This window comes from Bidens hawaiensis, unplaced genomic scaffold (genome assembly GCF_021521415.1).
Source record: "Bidens hawaiensis isolate Kalapana, Puna unplaced genomic scaffold, B.hawaiensis_p1.1 tig00014037_1, whole genome shotgun sequence".
Taxonomy (NCBI): domain Eukaryota; kingdom Viridiplantae; phylum Streptophyta; class Magnoliopsida; order Asterales; family Asteraceae; genus Bidens; species Bidens hawaiensis.
The window spans coordinates 344,580-351,901 of NW_027492208.1; the positions used below are offsets into that span (position 1 = coordinate 344,580).

The window sequence follows — 7,322 nt, forward strand, 5'->3', positions numbered from 1 at the left end:
TTGTTTTGTTCATTTTCTCTTGTGTTTGTTCATTTGAAATAACTTGTGTACTTGATGCTTGGAATGAATTAATGATAATATTGTCACTTAATAGTGTCACATGTGTTTTGAGCAATCTGTACGTCACACTCGGACGTTTCCGCTTTAGACCGGGTGTTACAATGGAGAATTGAGAGAGAATTTAGAGTGAGAGCAAGTGTAAAAATGAAGGGGATGGGTGTGTATATATAGGGTAAGGGTCAAAGCTTTTTTGCAAGGTTCTCTTCTATGTTTGCATGAAAATAGATTGGTTAAACAAACAAGCAAAGCACAAAACAACAAACAAAATCCGAATGGGTGCAGATGTCCCCAGGCGCCGCGCGAGCTCCCTCTTGCCCCTGGCTGCGCGGCGTGGCGTGCCCGGGGGTGGCCCAGCTCGTCTATTGTGGTTCATTTCGCGTCCGAAAGTTCGTTTTTGATGTATTTTGCTCGTTTTAAAGACGTTTTCGAATCCGTAAAAGAGGTTTTTCAAATTGAAGAAATGGGAATGATTTGGTAACATAAAAATCCAATATTTTATATATCATGAGTTTCGGTTTACAAAATGGGTCGGTTTACAACGTAAAACAAATACAAAACGAATACAACAAAGACCCGAAATTGACGAATGTCAATCCACTCATGCCACCTCGGTCGGGCACCCTAAGCCCATTCCAAACACCACATATCACACCATCTAACAGTTATATACAATCAATCGAAAACAAGGCAGCCTTTTTCCTTCTCCAAACCAAACAATAAAGGAAAGTTATAACAAAGTAAATCATCTACAAACAAACTTCTAGCATTTGTAAATACAGTTATGTTATTTCTTTGACTTTTGAAGTGGTTACTAATTTTACATTGTACATGTCTTTACAAAAAAATGTAAATGATCTAAAATAAGATTACAGTGACAAAAACATATAACACCAACTATTATTTGAAAAGGAATACATACATAACCACTACTCCATCAAGTTGGACCAACATCAACTTTAGATGTCTTTACACACGACATACTCGGTTCTTGGATTCCCAACCACTTTCGTATGTATTCAAATACAAGTTCATCTCTTAATAGTGCTCGGTGAGCACCTGGGATTCCTGCTCTCTCTATTGCTTCAAATTCATCTGCCTGTAGAAGTTTGGGTTTGGGTTCGGGTTCAAACAAGTCGTTTCTTTAACAAGTCAGGTCAGGTTGACCCACAAACATTTCTTTATATATTTTGTTGGATTTTTCTATAAATGGTTAATGTGCTAATAGCGACTCAAAGCAACACTTTTAAATACTATTTTTTTACTAAATTTGTTGATTTGACATGTTTTGAGGTAAAAACAAAACACACATCCACTCATACATGATCAAATGTGTTAAATTACCATCTTTTACACTTGTTCCAAAAAAGAACACCCTTTTAACTTTTGTGGTCAAATATGCTAAAAGTCTAAAACTCTATTCAATACTAGATCAACTTTGTTAGAAAAACTAGCACCAACATTTTTCGATTATATTCCGTTTCATGTTTAGAAAATTTAAGCATCACTTGTTCTCCAAGATTTTGAAAATTAGTCATCAAAATTTGAACTTAAAGACTTATTTGTTTGACCATATTACTTTGAAGATATAAAAATATACAAATAAGTAAACCTATAAAGTAAGTTTAGAGAAAATACCATTGCAGACTCGGCGGGAACTGTTCCATCTCCATCCACATATGAGTATTCAGGCCGCTCAAAAGAAAAAACGCTATCTAAACAAATAAACAATCCACATGAATTTAAGTTGATTTGGTTCAATATACATAAAGGATCCAATGGTTGATCTAGGAACTTGAATGACCTACCAATGTATGGCATATATCAGATGGGTTGTTGATTGGATCTATTTCTGAACCATAACTGCAGCATAGTAAGCACACAATTCAAAAACAAAACACAAAAAAAAAAAAAAAAATTGATTCAATGGTTTTTTTATAGATTCATAACCAAACGTCAAAAGGTGTATCCAACGATGTTCCATAAATGTTGTAGAACTCAATCCCTTCGGGTAGACGCACGTTGTTTAGCATCTTGCGTGTAGTGGCAGCCCATTTGTAGATATCTTGATTGAATGGCAAAGGTATTGACTTCTTATTATACTCTATCTGTCAGTCACATAAGCCAAAAGGAAAAGCAATAGAGTTGACTTCAAATTAGATGGTCAAACATACCATTTAACAGTGTATTATAGTGAAAGAGTTGAAAGTAAGTACCTCATTGTCTTGCAATGCTTCAACAAACAGCTCCACACATCCAGATGAGCTATAAGTTTCCAATTTGACTGAATCTTCATTTTTTTGATCTTTTTTCCAAACCAAAATTTCAGGTTTCTTTTTCCATTTAAACTCGGGGTTAGGTAACATCTCGTATATAGATGGGCATTCCACCAACTGAAAATACAAAAGGATTTGTTGGTTATTACACAGGTCTATTTAATATATTAAGCTAACAGAAGATGTTTGTTTTTAATGCATACAATCTTCTAAATACTGTTATTCAAAAGTTGATGAAGTAGTGTTTCATGACAGCAAAAGAGTGTGCTTGTAGCCAACATTTATCATTAATTTCGCAAGCGCCTTCAGTGACTTAAATATATATTAAAATTTTGTTATATTTGTTTTCTATAGCATTAATCCTTATAAGATCCTTTTTGTCATCACTAATTATGCATTACCTATCTATAAATATTTTTAACATAACAAAATTTTGCTTTGGGTCAACCCAGACCGACCCGTTTGGCATATGCTAACATAAAAACCCTTTGACCGGTTACTAAACATGGAATATTCCCACCACGAAATTAGTATCCGTATTACCAGTTGATGCATTGACCATCTTGATACAAAGAAATAGCTTTCAAGTCCCTCCACAAACTGTAATCCAGTTAAAAGAGAATCGTTGATGCATCCAGGTGCACCTGATGCAAATAATAACATTAAACACATCAATCAAATCATGAGTTACATCTAAAAGTGAAAAGAAACATACCTTGAAAAGGGGTTGCAATAGTTATCCACTTGTTCACATATTTAGCAAACACCTATACCAAGTAAATCACATGTCATTCTTAATCACATCCGCATAACGAAAAAGAATTTTTAAAAGCTCATACATCAGAATGGAGTGATATGAAACATGAAACAAGCAATCCGCCCATCGAGTGTGATATAAGGTTGACTTTTCTACCCCCTGAAGCATTATATGCAGTCTCCAGCTTTTCTTTTAGCCCATCTATTGTTTGGTCAATTCTAGCAACAATATGAAGCTTAGTTAGTCTCTAGGCCAATAATTACTTTGAAACTTGAAACACACACACACTTGATTAAAATTAAAAACCTGTTGCTTTGGCGGAAGTCATATCCGTATCCAAACAATGTAGTCCCTTTCTTGTACCCATGATCAACGAGCATATCGATCATGTCATGGAAGTGGTATACATCGGTCACATGAAAAAGTTTTATCAACTGAAATGTGGCAGGCAATAATAACTATGTTTGTATGATGTTGCTAAATAAAAAATAAAAATAAAATATATAGCTAATTAAACCTTACCAATGAGGGATCCAAAATATCAATTGCATAAAGGCCATAATCATCTTGTGGAACGACAATATCAGAAGTATCATCCAATGCTTCTGTGTAGCCTGAAATTGTAAAAGACATAAACTTGTATCCCACCCATCATTGTTAATATCAACTAAAACACATAAAGTTGTAATAATTGATGCTCCATTCATTCAAACTTAATAAATAAATAAAGAGTTAAGAGGATGAGGATGAAGGAACCAGTTTCCGGGTTGTAGAGGGACCAGAGCCGCTTTCGAAACTGTAGATCGGCAAGAAGAATACGGACCCAAACACGGGTGGTGATCCCGAACCAACTCTTTGGCTTCGAGTTCAGTATGGTCCCTCACCAGAAGTACTGGGTCAAGATCACTCACGGCACCAAAGCACCACCATTCAAATTCTAATGAAATGTAGCACCTTGTTTGTACTCAGTAGTTGATCAACGGAAGACAGATGGTAATAAATAATATAGTTGATCAACAACGGAAGAAACTGGAATAAATACTAGCAACTTCCTTTCTTTCCTTCTTTTTTTGTGGGAAAAAACAAACTGAACTCGCCACATCAGATTTTTACTCATTCACTTTCAAACATCAAAAACTCATTTAACACTACATACACTTTTAAACACCTCAGTATTTCACATAATCACCTACTTCTATATTTTCTTTCTATAGCTAAAATACTTTTATTTAAGTATCTTATTTTTTATTTCATATTATTTAAAAATAAAATAAGTTTTAGTAAATAAATTTACATAAATAATAGAAGCCATATAAATAAAAATTTAAAATTACATAAACAGTAAATAAAACAAACGCACGCAAGCATAAAATAAAAAAGTTACATAAACTAATGTTAAAAACTCTACTTCACTCAAACCGACTATTGTTTAATAGACCATATATGCTCCACTAAATCATTTCGAAGCACATGATGAGCTTCATTGTTACATATATTCCTGAATTTTCAAGTGTCCTTCAAAATCTACTGTCGGACCATGGTTTGTTGGTTCAAGTTCTTCACCAATCGGTTATTGAGTCTCCTTCATCTTCTACAATCATACTATGTAGTAATATTATTTGAGGGAAAAAAAGAATTACTGTTGTATTAAAGTTGAGAAAAGAAAATAATATTATTTTATTAAGATATTACCGTTTGAAGTTTGAAAGTATAGAAAAAAAATTATTTGTTAATTTAAAAAGAAAAATAATTAAAGTGGTGGCTGAATTGGTTTTAAAATTTAAAAGGAAATTAATTACACTGGGCTCACTTATCATGTTTAGTTTCATCCAGTTTTGTGAATATGATCTAAACTGAACATCACCTCTAATATGCAATTATCTAACTCTAATATGCAGTTATCTAATTCAGAATTCTGAACAATGCCACATCAGAACTGAACACCCCAATAGAGATGCTCTTAGCAATGAAATTCAGTCATTTGAAAAACTTAATTAAGACCTCCCAACCCTTCAGTCATTCAGTGTTTTAAAGTTTTGTCTTTGCGTCTACCAATCCCATTGGTAGATAAGAGCAAGTTTAGTATTTTATTTTTATAACTTTTACATATATATATATACACACACACATATATAGGGGATGGTTCATGCGAGAAGTGATTTTATAGCGAGAAATGCGAGAAGTAGATCTTAGCCATTGATTAAGTGTAATCAATGGTTTAAAATACACAATGGTATTTTTGTAATTGACAAAATGACAAAACAGGTCCTTTATGTTTTCATGGTTTTTTAATAGTCATTCTTTGGAAAACTTAATGACACAAAACATCATTTATGCTTAAAAACTCTATCACATTACGTCCTTTGACCATAACTCAGTTAAATTTTCTCGTTAAATCCAGTCATGTGCAAGGCACATGAGGGTAGTTTAGTCATTTTATGTGGGTAGTTTAGTCACTCCACCTCCCCCCTCTCTCTCTCTCCCTCTCTCATTCATCATCATCATCATCATCACAAAACCTCCAAGAAACTTACAAAATTCATTATTCATCTGTTATCCACCACCATCACCCAACTTGCCACCGTCCCTTTTTGCATTTTCCGGTCGTCGGCTACCATAAATCGCAGTCCGATCATCGCCCACAACCACCCTCAACCTTTGTCTATCATCAATTAATCGTTTTTTACAGGTGTGGTGTTCGATCATGGCCGGAAAGAAGAAGAAACAAGCTCGAACTCACCAGATCTGGGTTTATTATGTGCCGCAAACAAGATCTTATCTCAGATCTGGATCTGTCATTCTATTGTTGGTTATGAAGTGAAACCACCAGATCTAGGTTTTGCTTGAAACCACCATCACCGTGTTTGTCTCCGCCTCTATAGTGGTGGTAGCCACCGCTTCTCTCTCTAGAAAAGAGGGTTATGTGTAATTTAAGCTACGATTTTGAATGTTGGAAATGATTTGGTGGTTTTAATTGGGGAGATATGTGAATCAGAGGTTGAAGGAGCTAGGAAAGGTGAGGTAGTGGCAGGTGGTTAGCTTGACGGGGTTCTGGAGTTGGCTTGATGGGCTTTGACGGCGTAACCTGTGGTGGTGGATTTGAATGATGGTGGTAGCAGTGGTGGTGACCTTGAATTGCACGGTAATGATAGGTGTTCCACATGAAAGATACAGTAGAGATATAATCAAGAGAAATAGTATATATATATATAGAGAGAGAGAAAGATGGATGAAATAAAGATTTATTTTAAATATCATTAGTTTTTTTAGTAAAGGTAAAATGACTAAACTACCCTCATGTGCCTTGCACATGACTGGATTTAACAAGAAAATTTAACTGGGTTATGGTCAAAGGACGTAACGTGATAGAGTTTTTAAGCATAAAGGATGTTTTGTGTCATTAAGTTTGCCAAAGAACGACTATTAAAAAACGATGAAAACATAAAGGACCTGTTTTGCCATTTTATCTGTGTAATTATATGGATGTTCTAATCTCCTTTTTAATGATAAAAAGGGTAAACTTGTCAAGGAAAAAATAAGAAACGTACTGATATTATGAAAATCCCCTAGTCCCTAATCAATTAGTCATTAATGATCTGCCAAGACCATCAAATTAGCTATAATGCATGAAATCTTCAATCTTAAAGAGACTGAACCGTGGTTTAGGCTATAAAGCTAATAATCTCTGTTCCCGTCTGCTCGAAATTGGGGGTTTTGAAGGTTACAGGTCACGAACAAAATTGAACAAGGTAAGTCGACTTTTGTGGGGATTTTTCTTTATCAGTGTCACCTATTCTCTATAATATTATGATTACATACATCCGTTCAATTTATTTACATAGTATTTAGTATGGAGATAAAAATATAATCTGGACTAAAATTAATGTTTTTTTTGTGTATGATGTCTACATTGTATATTTATTGTGTTGGTATGTTTTTGTTTTCATATTAAGGATGCGTAATCATGGTTGCATACATCCATTCAATTTCTTTATGATATTATGGTTATATACCCATTCAATTTTTCTGTGTAGGTATGTTCGATTCCTGTGTATGCATGCTTGATTTCTGTGTAGGTGTGCTCGTTTCATGTGTAGGCATGCTCGATTTTTGTGTACGTATGCTCGTTTCTTGTGTAGGTATGCTTGATTCATGTGTAGTTATGCTCGATTCTTGTGTAGGTATGTTTGATTCATGTGTTGGTATGTTCCTTTCATGTGTATGTATGCTCG

At 34.4% G+C, this 7,322-nt stretch overlaps 1 pseudogene across 1 annotated transcript; it reads right to left on the bottom strand.

The window, feature by feature from the left end:
• Nucleotides 1–798: 798 nt before the first annotated feature.
• LOC143545797 (phospholipase A(1) LCAT3-like) lies at nt 799–5,796 on the bottom strand (annotated as a pseudogene). The gene is made up of 12 exons (XR_013137494.1): nt 5,661–5,796; nt 3,847–4,027; nt 3,613–3,704; nt 3,397–3,524; nt 3,173–3,308; nt 3,049–3,100; nt 2,877–2,977; nt 2,274–2,450; nt 2,008–2,165; nt 1,866–1,920; nt 1,696–1,749; nt 799–1,156 (listed from the first exon to the last, which is right to left on the bottom strand). The product of XR_013137494.1 is annotated as a phospholipase A(1) LCAT3-like (transcript).
• Between the last annotated feature and the right edge of the window lie 1,526 nt (nt 5,797–7,322).